Below are 14,558 nucleotides of genomic sequence, written 5' to 3'. Positions count from 1 at the left end.
CTGTTTTACTTGTTCCTTTGCCTTCTGTACTTTTTCCGTACTCTAGCACTAGGCTTTGGCCTCTCTATACCTCCTGGTAAACCATGGGCTCACTCTGGTCTTCTCGTTTCTGTTGCCCCTTAGTACGAACTTCTCTACTGCCTCCCTGCACTTTGTGGTCACGTGTTTCATCATTTGGTTTACTGTCTTTCCCCTAGTTGACTTACCCACTGCATCTTATGTAGGAATTGCCTCATACTTGTGTAGTTCCCTTTTTTGGGGGGAAAAGTTTGGCTTCTCCCGGCCTTCTCGTACTACTTCACTCTCCATTATTAACTTACTATGTATTTGAAACTCTGGACCACGTGATCAGTAGTGCCTAGGAGCCTTTCATGTGTGATATCTCATATGTCTGAACTTTTCAAGGTGAATATGAGGTCCAGCCTTACTGGTTCATCATCCCCTCTCTGGTTGTATCCTTAACATGTTGGTACATGAAGTTTTCCAGTACCACCTCCAGCATCTTGGCTCTCCACATCTCTGGTTCCCCATGTGGCTCCAGATTCTCCCAGTCAGTCTCCTTATGGTTGAAATCCCCCATGATGAGTAACTTTGCCCTACTCATGTGGTCCCTTCTGGCAACCTCGGCTAGTGTGTCCATCACTCGGTTGCTCTCACCGTATTTCTGTTTTGGCCTCCTGCTGTTCGATGGTGGGTTGTATATCACTGTTATCATCACTTTTGGGCCACCAGAATGAAGTGTTCCTACTATGTAGTCATCTGCTACTCCTCTGACTAGTCCTCCCATCTCAAAACTCCATTGTTTTTTGATGAGCAGTGCAACTCCTCCTGCCCCCCCCCTGTTTCCCATCTTTCCTCAGGATCTAATATCCAGATGGGAAGAGTGCGTCTGTTATCACTTCCGTGAGCTTTGTCTTTGTGATTTCTGTGATATCCGGGGATGCCTCGGTGATTCTTTCCTGCCACTCTTATTTTTAATTCCATCTGCATTGGTGTCCATTCCTTTAGCTGCTGTTCTAGAATTGTATTCTGGGGGGTCGGGGGGAGCGTGCCAGCGTGTCAGCGTGCCTCGTTGTGCTCCCGGTTTTCTCGTGTTTTCACGGTCGCTCTTACGTGCTAGAACTTTAATTTGTGTCATCAATCCTATACGATACATCCCTCTAGCGCCTGGAACCAATCTTGGGCGGAAAACATTATATACTGAGTCAAAAAAGGAGAATTAGTGTGCACTGCGTAGCAGAGTTTACTGCCAGAGGGGAATCATAGGCCTGTGTCCCGTGTGGAAAAAAATAATAATAATTGAACTTTTCATGTCAGAGGAAAGAAAGTCTCCCTGATAACATTGAGTATACATAGTGTATAGTGTATACTACAGTGGCTCCCTAGTATATTGATGATAAAGGCTAAAGTGTCATTTGAAAACAGGTGAATTTGTAAATGAAGTGATAAGCCTATAGAGGAAGGTGCCAGAAGTCGCCAGAAACTTACCACAGGTCAGCTGTTTTTAATAATCTTCCTGGCCTGCTAGTGTACTCGCATATAATCTAGTGATACCAGTGAATAGCAGAATACAGTGTTGTAGTAGCAACTAACCAGTATTATAATGGTACTTAGTGGAGTGGAGTGACTTTCATTAGTTTCTTTTCTTGAAATACGAGACGTTACTGTGAATTTCATATAACCTGTAGTTACCAGCGGTCGCAATATACACAACGAGAAGCAATTATTACTACAGAAAAAGCGTCCTTCCTCCAAAATTTGCACCAGTCAACTATAGTGATAATATAGCATTTATTGCGGTGGAGACGGAAAAAAAAAAAAATAGAAAAGCCAGATACAGCGATTGATAAACAAGGAGGTGACCGTTCGTCATTGTAGGAGCTGCCAGATATCACCGGCTCTTCAACACGCAAGTTATACTTTTGTATCAGTCAAATCACATATTACTCGGGTAGATAATTTCCAGTAGATCCTTCATGTGTTAGCTCAAATCACCGACCAGTATGTTTTAAATAAGTGACCCACTGATCAGAGCAGATCGACTGGTCCGGACCCTTGACTGGTCCGAACCCTTGACTGGTCCGAACCCTTGACTGGTCCGAACCCGGGACTGGTTTCAAACAGTTTCGTTGGACAATAAAGCAGACTGTAAACGGATGGGGTTGTAGGCGCCCTTATAAACACAAACATTAAAAATCAGGAACGTGACGGTAAGCTGTCCAATATACAAAAAGAGTTAGAAACAGAAATACAAATAGCTAGAGCTTCATTTAAGGTTATTAATATAATATTCAAGAGGTTGCTAGTAGAATTGCAGTAAATCAACCATTCAAATCATTATGAAGCTGTGTGTAGTCTGTGGTCAGTCAAACAAACGGGCTTCCACATGGATAAATTGTCATTTTTGTGGAAATTGGTGTCACGCCCCTTGTGCAGATATCCCAGAACTAGCTACAAGCAGTATTAAAACAGAGAAGTGTTTCTGGGTATGCCCAAATGAGGAAAATCTGTGGACTAAAATCACAAGGGTATTAAAAGAGGACAACATCAAAGCTGCTTTCATAGAAAACCTGGAAGCTTTCTACAACAGATGGGAACATAAAAAGTCTGGGCTGAATGGTACTGCCCTTGATACTGGCCATGTAGTCACAAACTGTAAGGCTGGAGGTGATGTCCTGGGAGACAGTAATAGTAAAGCTGGAGGTGCTGTCCTGGGAGACAGTAATGGTGAAGCTGGAGGTGCTGTCCTGGGAGACAGAAATGGTGAAGCTGGAGATACTGTCCTGGGAGACAGTAATGGTGAAGCTGGAGATTTTGTCCAGGTAGTCGGGAATTATACGCAGGAAGGAATACATATAAATGACCTCATAGGGGACAGGAGCCATAGTAGGGAAACAAGTGTAGTCAAAGATAAGATAAAACCAATATTGCAAACTAGAAATACCGCAGGAAATAGCAAACAAGAGGACTCCAATAGCAATAGTGAGGATAAATTACCAAAAACAACTGGTGGGAGCTCCATTGTTGGTGCTAGGGAGGATAGAAGTAAGACAGGGAAACATGCACCAACAGGGAATACAGTCACAGAAACCCAAGGCAAGCGGAAACCAAGCCTGTGCACATACTATGCACTTGGTATCTGCTGGCATGGGAAATCTGGAAAAACAGATGGGACGTGCAACTATGACCACCCTAGAAAATGCCATGCCCATATGACAACAGGAAAATGCAAACTCCCTTCCTGTAAGCTTTTTCACCCTGAAATGTGTACCTCTTCAGTACAGGAAAGACTGTGCTATAACTTAAATTGCCAGGCATACCATCTAAAGGGGACAAAAAGATACAAAACATCCAGGCCATGGGAAAACCTGGGTAGCCACAGCCACTCAAGAGGGAGAGGTTTTTTAGTGCCAGGAAGGAAAAAAAACTGGCAGGAAATGGCAGAAATCGTACACCAAATCCAGTCATTCCTGGAGTGGAACCACAGTCGATGGCCTCCACTCCAAACCAACAGATACAGATACTAATGCCGGAAAAAAAATCCCCCCCCCCCAGTACCAACAATACCACCAGTCCGATAACATTCTTCTTTGCAAATATACAGGGTCTAAAGCCAGCAACAAACAACAAAATACCTTTCATCCGTGGACTGCTTGCAGAGGCAAAGGCAATGTTCGCGGCTTTCACTGAGACCCACATAAAGGATCACTTGGACAATGAAATATGGATCCCAGGTTACAACCTATACAGATGTGACAGAGTGAACAGGCAAAAGGGGGGGGGGTTGGCCTGTACATTGCAGAGTCACTTGTTTGCACAGAACTGCTTAATGCCTCAAATGACGTAGTGGAAGTTTTAGCAGTAAAGGTCGAGAACCAAAACCTAGTCATTGTGGTAGTCTACAAGCCTCCGGATGCAACATCCCAGCAATTCCAGGAACAGCTGTTAAAAATTGACCACTGTCTGGAAAATCTTCCAGCTCCTGCACCCAACATCTTGCTCCTGGGGGATTTCAACTTAAGGCACCTAAAATGGAGGAATATAGCAAATAATATTGTTGCAGTAATAACACCAGGAGGCAGCTCTGATGAAAACTCACACTCACACGAGCTTTTAAATCTCTGCACAAAATTCAATTTAAACCAGCAAATAATAGAGCCTACTAGACTGGAGAATACACTAGACCTCATATTCACTAACAATGATGATCTGATAAGAAATGTCACCATATCAAAAACAATATACTCAGATCACAACATAATTGAGGTTCAGACATGTATGCGAGGAGCCCCAGACCGACAAAATGAGACTAGTCACGAGGGAGCATTCACCAAATTCAACTTCAATAACAAAAACATAAAGTGGGACCAAGTAAACCAAGTCCTAACCGATATAAGCTGGGAAGATATACTAAGCAACACAGACCCAAACTTATGCCTAGAACAGATTAACTCGGTGGCACTCGATGTATGCACAAGGCTTATTCCTCTAAGAAAAAGGAGGAGTAGATGTAAAATAGAAAGAGACAGGCGCTCCCTTTACAGGCGACGGAAAAGAATAACAGAGCGGCTAAAAGAGGTCAATATATCTGAAATGCGCAGGGAGACACTGGTCAGAGAAATAGCAAGCATCGAACTTAAGCTAAAAGAATCCTTTAGGAGTCAGGAATCGCGGGAAGAACTAAAAGCTATAAATGAAATCGAAAGAAACCCAAAGTATTTCTTCTCCTATGCCAAATCAAAATCGAGAACAACGCCCAGTATTGGGCCCCTACTTAAACAAGATGGGTCCTACACAGATGACAGCAAGGAAATGAGTGAGCTACTCAAGTCCCAATATGACTCAGTTTTTAGCAAGCCGCTAACCAGACTGAGAGTCGAAGATCAAAATGAATTTTTTATGAGAGAGCCACAAAATTTGATTAACACAAGCCTATCCGATGTTATCCTGACGCCAAATGACTTCGAACAGGCGATAAATGACATGCCCATGCACTCTGCCCCAGGGCCAGACTCATGGAACTCTGTGTTCATCAAGAACTGCAAGAAGCCCCTATCACGAGCCTTTTCCATCCTATGGAGAGGGAGCATGGACACGGGGGTCGTCCCTCAGTTACTAAAAACAACAGACATAGCCCCACTCCACAAAGGGGGCAGTAAAGCAACAGCAAAGAACTACAGACCAATAGCACTAACATCCCATATCATAAAAATCTTTGAAAGGGTCCTAAGAAGCAAGATCACCACCCATCTAGAAACCCATCAGTTACACAACCCAGGGCAACATGGGTTTAGAACAGGTCGCTCCTGTCTGTCTCAACTACTGGATCACTACGACAAGGTCCTAAATGCACTAGAAGACAAAAAGAATGCAGATGTAATATATACAGACTTTGCAAAAGCCTTCGACAAGTGTGACCATGGCGTAATAGCGCACAAAATGCGCGCTAAAGGAATAACAGGAAAAGTCGGTCGATGGATCTATAATTTCCTCACTAACAGAACACAGAGAGTAGTCGTCAACAGAGTAAAGTCCGAGGCAGCTACGGTGAAAAGCTCTGTTCCACAAGGCACAGTACTAGCTCCCATCTTGTTCCTCATCCTCATATCCGACATAGACAAGGATGTCAGCCACAGCACCGTGTCTTCCTTTGCAGATGACACCCGAATCTGCATGACAGTGTCTTCCATTGCAGACACTGCAAGGCTCCAGGCGGACATCAACCAAATCTTTCAGTGGGCTGCAGAAAACAATATGAAGTTCAACGATGAGAAATTTCAATTACTCAGATATGGTAAACATGAGGAAATTAAATCTTCATCAGAGTACAAAACAAATTCTGGCCACGAAATAGAGCGAAACACCAACGTCAAAGACCTGGGAGTGATTATGTCGGAGGATCTCACCTTCAAGGACCATAACATTGTATCAATCGCATCTGCTAGAAAAATGACAGGATGGATAATGAGAACCTTCAAAACTAGGGAGGCCAAGCCCATGATGACACTCTTCAGGTCACTTGTTCTATCTAGGCTGGAATATTGCTGCACTCTAACAGCACCTTTCAAGGCAGGTGAAATTGCCGACCTAGAAAATGTACAGAGAACTTTCACGGCGCGCATAACGGAGATAAAACACCTCAATTACTGGGAGCGCTTGAGGTTTCTAAACCTGTATTCCCTGGAACGCAGGAGGGAGAGATACATGATTATATACACCTGGAAAATCCTAGAGGGACTAGTACCGAACTTGCACACGAAAATCACTCACTACGAAAGCAAAAGACTTGGCAGACGATGCACCATCCCCCCAATGAAAAGCAGGGGTGTCACTAGCACGTTAAGAGACCATACAATAAGTGTCAGGGGCCCGAGACTGTTCAACTGCCTCCCAGCACACATAAGGGGGATTACCAACAGACCCCTGGCAGTCTTCAAGCTGGCACTGGACAAGCACCTAAAGTCAGTTCCTGATCAGCCGGGCTGTGGCTCGTACGTTGGTTTGCGTGCAGCCAGCAGCAACAGCCTGGTTGATCAGGCGCTGATCCACCAGGAGGCCTGGTCACAGACCGGGCCGCGGGGGCGTTGACCCCCGAAACTCTCTCCAGGTAAACTCCAGGTAAAGTACTTACTGAATTAGTGAGGTCCATAGACAACTTGGGTATTTTTCATTTTATTAAGCTGAACCTAAAGACTACAAGAACAATAAGGATATAACCAAAACTATTTACAAGTCGAAGGCTGAAAACCAATATTTAATATGTTGGTTTTCGCTAGAAAACGAGTGACCTAAGGACTCGAACTACACCGACTTACCGATGCTAGGTATCATACAGCAACCGCTGGCGTACTGTTGCTTGGTATCATGCAGTTGCCGCTGGCGTATCGTTGGTGAGTTTCACCATTAGAAACCAAAGGGTTATATTTCCCCGGTAACATGAGTTGCAGAGCTACTTGTCCTCACCCAAGGCAGGTGACTTCAACTTCCCATGCAGTAGAGGCCAAAAACTCCTCGTTCCCATTCTCTTGAGACCAGTGACTTTACTTTCCCACTCTGCAAATATTAGCCTTTCATAAACGTTTTTGTACAGTTATGTTAAATGGTGCCAACAGAACGTACAGTTAAAGGAAAGGAACCACAATGAATGAATGAAGACATAGTGAAGGCAGAAGTGCACAGTGATAGCAGGGGTATAGCACAGACAGGGATGCACAACGAATGAATGAATACGCACAGTAAGTGAAGGGAGGCACAGTGTGGGTTGGGAGACAGCGAACATAGCAGTGGTAGTGATAATCTGCCTATAATCCTTTTGCAGGTTGTCCCGTAGCTCGATCGCTAGCACACTCAGCTCACACGCTGAGGTCCGGGGTTCGAATCTCCTCTAGTACGGATGGAAATAATTAGGGACGTGTTTCCATAAGAAACCTGCTGTCCCTGTCCCTGTTCACCCATCAGTTTAAAATGGGTACCTGGGTGCTAGTCGACTGGTGTGGGTCGCATCCTAGGACAAAACTGACGTAATTTGCCCGAAATGCTCTGCATAACAAGCTGCTTTCTGTATAGTAGTATGTCATTGATGTCAGCTAGGACTGTATACCTTGTACATGTACTTGTAGTAAATAAAGATATTATTATTATTGTTATATTAAAATGATGTTTGCAACTAAACCGTCTAGAAGAATGCCTTGCGTTCAATGTGAGGTAATGTTGTTTTGTTGTGTTAAACTTTTACATCAATCGGCTGGTTATTGGAAGTTATGTTTATTTTTGGGTAACAAAATGAGTGACTTATGAAGGAAGCGCACTGATTTTGATTCGTTCTTTCATTTTCACGAGGGTGATACAAATTACTTTAATTCACCCGCATCAAGGTGCATCGCTCATCGCACGTTTGACCACCTCATGAGGTTCACTTGTGCAGGAAGGTTGAGGATCGCTGTATAAAGCACTCCAATTTTGCTTAGCTACTATAGTCTAATCTAAACAAAGAAAACAAACATTCCAGTCTTAAGAGTGCCCGAAAGTCTTGAAGATGCCCAGGGTATTGAAGCTATCTCAAAGTTTCAAAGGTACTCGTAAATCTTAAAGCTGGCAAAAAATCTGAGTGGTACTCTAAAGTCTTAAAGTTATACTTCAGTTTTGTATATGGCCTGCTGCAGTCATTAACTTTAAGTGTATAATATTCTGACAAGTATTACACAGTCTCTTAATTATACACTACACTGATTAAAGTACTGTATAGTCTGTTTTAAATTCACAGTGATAAAGCTTTACACGGGAGGCTTCCTGTCTGAATGTAAATCTCGCTTCATTCATTAAAAAACAGACCCTCAGGGAAGGTTCCTTGACGCTGGTGAGGGGCTCTTGATCTATGGAATTGGATCTGCTCCAGTTCCCTGAATTGAGTCTGAATACCTTCTATCACCCCCTTCCCTCACAGGCGCTGTATAATCCCTATAGGTTTAGCACTACCCCATGATTATAATAATCATTTAAAAAAAAAAAAATAATATCCGTTATAAACTAAGGCATGTGAATTATATACGAGGACATTTAAATGGGAAAAATACTGGCTGTAAGCAATATACAATACAAATTGTAGAAACTTACATTTAACGTAGGTTCGAGAACTATAGCCAGGAGCAACTAGGGTGAGGAATTGTTCAAGTGAGTGCAAGGCGTAGACTGCGTCTCAGGTGTGCCTCCTGCCTCCTAGTTTTCCCTGACAACCTCTGCATCGCGTGGAACCTTGAAATTCAGTGGCCATTAGTATGACCTGATAGAACATGCGGTACGTGTCTCGTCGGTGCTTTATTTATTCATGTATAATTTATTTATATATATATATATATATATATATATATATATATATATATATATATATATATATATATATATATATATATATATATATATATATATATATATGCAAAACAACCACTGTGAAAGAATAGAGAAATCCCAAGCGCTTTCGTGACTACTCACATTATGTGAGTAGTCACGATAGCGCTTGGAACTTCTCTATTCTTTCACAGTGGTTGTTTTGCATATTCTGAAATCACCTGTTTACTGTGATCTTATTGCATATATATATATATATATATATATATATATATATATATATATATATATATATATATATATATATATTGCAATGTTGGCTGAAATAGCAACCTTCTAATCTTCTACATAACTTTACTTTCTATATGTCAGCGAAACAGGTCTGTAGTCTAGTGCTGCCTGTCTGTCTCTTTTTCTGAAAAAAAAAACATGGGACTACGTTTGCGGTCTTCCACACCTCAGGCAGTTGCCCTGTTTCAACAGATTTATTGAAGGTTATAGTAAGTGGCACACAGTGCATCTTCTCCCTCTCTCAGGACCCATGAGGGATGTTATCTGGGCCCACCACCTTCGAGGTATCTAGTTCACCCAGCACTTTCTTCACCTCGGTTGTGTGTTGTGTGTCCAGCACTTGCTGGTGCATCCTATTCCCTCGATTTGCTGGAAGCTTCTCTTTCCTCACTGTGAATACCTCCCTGACACTTGAGCTGAGTTCCTCACATACTTCCTGGTCATTCCCTGTGAGCTCTCCTCCTTCCTTCCTCAGCCTAGTTACTTTCTCCTTGACTGTTATTTTATTCTTACGCATCTTAACGTTGTGCATGTGTTGTATTATTTCAAGACTGCTAGAGTGTTACTCCATTCTTGTGTTCATGCATGCTTTCCCCTTGTCCTTTTTCCTTGCCACGCCAAAAATGTATGTTTGCCCACCTTAGCTACCGCTTAAATAACATTTATATCACCATTAATTCTTTTGTTGTTCTACTCTCTTCTCACAACAAGTATCAGCCCTAGTGATGAATCCCTCTGCAATAACTTGTTTGCCTTCGGTTTTCACTTACTGCGGGCTTCATTCCAGCAGCTAGGTATTCGAAGATGAATCTTGCTATAATCGAATCACACGGTTTGGTGCTTCGTAAAAAAAATCTACACAGATATTCGTCTTAGTGCACATGACCTCTGGCATTAAAATTTATATTATTGTAACTGCCTATTTCTAATCACCTATTCTAAAAGACAAGAATTAAGTATCTTAAGCAAACTCTTGCATTAAACAAATCATTGTGTTAATCTGTTGCGTCAGACAAATCATGGTGTCTAACTGTTGTGTCAAACTTGCGTCAAACAAATCATTGTGTCAAACTGTTGCGTTCTCTGTACATTTCCTAGGTCAGCAATTTCACCTGCCTTGAAAGGTGCTGTTAGTGTGCAGCAATATTCCAGCCTAGAGAGAACAAGCGACCCGAAGGGAGCAGTCGGGGAAAAAATTGTAGCTCTTGTTTACCGTCCGAATTCCTCCAGTTTTGGTGCACAAGACAAAGTGTTTTCATACCGTGTAAAAAATATTTGTCAAAAATATACCTCAAACAACAACTGAGAAAAGACTGAAAAAGGACTGATTTACTGAAAATGTCCATGGGAAATCTGTAAAAACAGACGGGACGTGCAACTATGACCACCCTAGAAAATGCCATGCCCATATGACAACAGGAAAATGCAAACTCCCTTCCTGTAAGCTTTTTCACCCTGAAATGTGTACCTCTTCAGTACAGGAAAGACTGTGCTATAACTTAAATTGCCAGGCACACCATCTAAAGGGTACAAAAAGATACAAAACATCCAGGCCATGGGAAAACCTGGGTAGCCACAGCCACTCAAGAGGGAGAGGTTTTTTAGTGCCAGGAAGGAAAAAAAACTGGCAGGAAATGGCAGAAATCGTACACCAAATCCAGTCATTCCTGGAGTGGAACCACAGTCGATGGCCTCCACTTCAAACCAACAGATACAGATACTAATGCCGGAAAAAAATCCCCCCCCCCAGTACCAACAATACCACCAGTCCGATGACATTCTTCTTGGCAAATATACAGGGTCTAAAGCCAGCAACAAACAACAAAATACCTTTCATCCGTGGACTGCTTGCAGAGGCAAAGGCAATGTTCGCGGCTTTCACTGAGACCCACATAAAGGATCACTTGGACAACGAAATATGGATCCCAGGTTACAACCTATACAGATGTGACAGAGTGAACAGGCAAAAGGGGGGGGGGGGTTGGCCTGTACATTGCAGAGTCACTTGTTTGCACAGAACTGCTAAATGCCTCAAATGATGTAGTGGAAGTTTTAGCAGTAAAGGTCGAGAACCAAAACCTAGTCATTGTGGTAGTCTACAAGCCTTCGGATGCAACATCCCAGCAATTCCAGGAACAGCTGTTAAAAATTGACCACTGTCTGGAAAATCTTCCAGCTCCTGCACCCAACATCTTGCTCCTGGGGGATTTCAACTTAAGGCACCTAAAATGGAGGAATATAGCAAATAATATTGTTGCAGTAATAACACCAGGATGCAGCTCTGATGAAAACTCACACTCACACGGGCTTTTAAATCTCTGCACAAAATTAAATTTAAACCAGCAAATAATAGAGCCTACTAGACTGGAGAATACACTAGACCTCATCTTCACTAACAATGATGATCTGATAAGAAATGTCACCATATCAAAAACAATATACTCAGATCACAACATAATTGAGGTTCAGACATGTATGCGTGGAGCCCCAGACAGACATAATGAGACTAGTCACGAGGGAGCATTCACCAAATTCAACTTCAATAACAAAAACATAAAGTGAGACCAAGTAAACCAAGTCCTAACCGATATAAGCTGGGAAGATATACTAAGCAACACAGACCCCAACTTATGCCTAGAACAGATTAACTTGGTGGCACTCGATGTATGCACAAGGCTTATTCCTCTAAGAAAAAGGAGGAGTAGATGTAAAATAGAAAAAGACAGGCGCTCCCTTTACAGGCAACGGAAAAGAATAACAGAGCGGCTAAAAGAGGTCAATATATCTGAAATGCGTAGGGAGACACTGGTCAGAGAAATAGCAAGCATCGAACTTAAGCTAAAGGAATCTTATAGGAGTCAGGAATCGCGGGAAGAACTAAAAGCCATAAATGAAATCGAAAGAAACCCAAAGTATTTCTTCACCTATGCCAAATCAAAGTCGAGAACAACGTCCAGTATTGGGCCCCTACTTAAACAAGATGGGTCCTACACAGATGACAGCAAGGAAACGAGTGAGCTGCTCAAGTCCCAATATGACTCAGTTTTTAGCAAGCCGCTAACCAGACTGAGAGTCGAAGATCAAAATGAATTTTTTATGAGAGAGCCACAAAATTTGATTAACACAAGCCTATCCGATGTTATCCTGACGCCAAATGACTTCGAACAGGCGATAAATGACATGTCCATGCACTCTGCCCCAGGGCCAGACTCATGGAACTCCGTGTTCATCAAGAACTGCAAGAAGCCCCTATCACGAGCCTTTTCCATCCTATGGAGAGGGAGCATGGACACAGGGGTCGTCCCACAGTTACTAAAAACAACAGACATAGCCCCACTCCACAAAGGGGGCAGTAAAGCAACAGCAAAGAACTACAGACCGATAGCACTAACATCCCATATCATAAATATCTTTGAAAGGGTCCTAAGAAGCAAGATCACCACCCATCTAGAAACCCATCAGTTACACAACCCAGGGCAACATGGGTTTAGAACAGGTCGCTCCTGTCTGTCTCAACTATTGGATCACTACGACAAGGTCCTAAATGCACTAGAAGATAAAAAGAATGCAGATGTAATATATACAGACTTTGCAAAAGCCTTCGACAAGTGTGACCATGGCGTAATAGCGCACAAAATGCGTGCTAAAGGAATAACAGGAAAAGTCGGTCGATGGATCTATAATTTCCTCACTAACAGAACACAGAGAGTAGTCGTCAACAGAGTGAAGTCCGAGGCAGCTACGGTGAAAAGCTCTGTTCCACAAGGCACAGTACTCGCTCCCATCTTGTTCCTCATCCTCATATCCGACATAGACAAGGATGTCAGCCACAGCACCGTGTCTTCCTTTGCAGATGACACCCGAATCTGCATGACAGTGTCTTCCATTGCAGACACTGCAAGGCTCCAGGCGGACATCAACCAAATCTTTCAGTGGGCTGCAGAAAACAATATGAAGTTCAACGATGAGAAATTTCAATTACTCAGATATGGTAAACACGAGGAAATTAAATCTTCATCAGAGTACAAAACACCAACGTCAAAGACCTGGGAGTGATCATGTCGGAGGATCTCACCTTCGAGGACCATATTATTATTATTATAATCAAGGGGGAAGCGCTAAACCCGGAGGATTATACAGCGCCTGGGGGGGGGATATGTGGAAGGCATTCAGGCTTAATTCGGGGAACTGGAGCACAGATCCAATTCCCTAAATCAAGAGCCCCTCACCAACATCAAGGAACCTTCCTTGAGGGGTCGAGGACCATAACATTGTATCAATCGCATCTGCTAGAAAAATGACAGGATGGATAATGAGAACCTTCAAAACTAGAGAGGCCAAGCCCATGATGACACTCTTCAGGTCACTCGTTCTATCTAGGCTGGAATATTGCTGCACACTAACAGCACCTTTCAAGGCAGGTGAAATTGCTGACCTAGAAAATGTACAGAGAACCTTCACGGCGCGCATAACGGAGATAAAACACCTCAATTACTGGGAGCGCTTGAGGTTCCTAAAACTGTATTCCCTGGAACGCAGGCAGGAGAGATACATGATTATATACACCTGGAAAATCCTAGAGAGACTAGTACCGAACTTGCACATGAAAATCACTCACTACGAAAGCAAAAGACTTGGCAGACGATGCAACATCCCCCCAATGAAAAGCAGGGTTGTCACTAGCACGTTAAGAGACCATACAATAAGTGTCAGGGGCCCGATACTGTTCAACTGCCTCCCAGCATACATAAGGGGGATTACCAACAGACCCCTGGCAGTCTTCAAGCTGGCACTGGACAAGCACCTAAAGTCAGTTCCTGATCAGCCGGGCTGTGGCTCGTACGTTGGTTTGCCTGCAGCCAGCAGCAACAGCCTGGTTGATCAGGCTCTGATCCACCAGGAGGCCTGGTCACAGACCGGGCCGCAGGGGCGTTGACCCCCGGAACTCTCTCCAGGTAAACTCCAGGTAAACATGGGACGACGTAAGGTTGTTTGGATACTTGGTGTCGAGAGAATAATGCTTATACGAATTTTATACGGGACATTTCCTCTAAATAACTTATCTTTATTTCACAAAAAAATAAAGTTTTTTAGTTCTTGGAATGTTGCAAAAATTTTGCCCTTCACTCCCACATAACTCCCAAAGTATTTGGAATATTTCCAAAAATTGCCCGAAAGAAATTAGAGAAATCATTATTCTACAATTTCTGTGAATATTATTCCATTTAATTAAGTAATAAAGGAAGAAATAGATACATTAGGTGAATAAGTTACTTCTGAGATATTGGCCTGGAACGCCGGCCGGCCCACCGTCTCAAAAAAAAAAAAAATCGCAAAAATCGCGTTTGTTTGGGTGTATTTCTTAGTAAACTGATGTTCTAGTGCAGTTATCCTCTTCAAAACACCGTTTTCTCTTACTCAGA

General features: G+C 42.8%; 1 protein-coding gene and 1 long non-coding RNA gene across 5 annotated transcripts in view; one reads left to right on the top strand and one right to left on the bottom strand.

Moving 5' to 3' along the window:
• Nucleotides 1–8,763, bottom strand: part of LOC128693239 (alkylglycerol monooxygenase) — a 38,945-nt gene extending 30,182 nt beyond the window's left edge. The window contains exons 1-2 of one of the 4 annotated variants that reach the window (XM_053782782.2): nucleotides 8,614–8,710; nucleotides 6,816–7,053 (exon numbers count right to left, since the gene is read on the bottom strand). The gene's annotated coding sequence lies outside the window, so the exon portion shown is untranslated. Of the gene's footprint in view, nucleotides 1–6,815; nucleotides 7,054–8,613 lie in introns of all 4 variants that reach the window. The other 3 variants (XM_053782780.2, XM_053782781.2, XM_053782783.2) reach the window with 3 other exon arrangements.
• LOC128693243 (uncharacterized) overlaps nucleotides 1–14,558 on the top strand; it is a 70,166-nt gene that overhangs the window by 22,490 nt on the left and 33,118 nt on the right. The window lies entirely within an intron of this gene.

Source organism: Cherax quadricarinatus, chromosome 28 (assembly GCF_038502225.1).
Source record: "Cherax quadricarinatus isolate ZL_2023a chromosome 28, ASM3850222v1, whole genome shotgun sequence".
Taxonomy (NCBI): domain Eukaryota; kingdom Metazoa; phylum Arthropoda; class Malacostraca; order Decapoda; family Parastacidae; genus Cherax; species Cherax quadricarinatus.
Note: the sequence above shows the minus strand (reverse complement) of the source record. Positions and strands in the feature narration are given on the sequence as shown.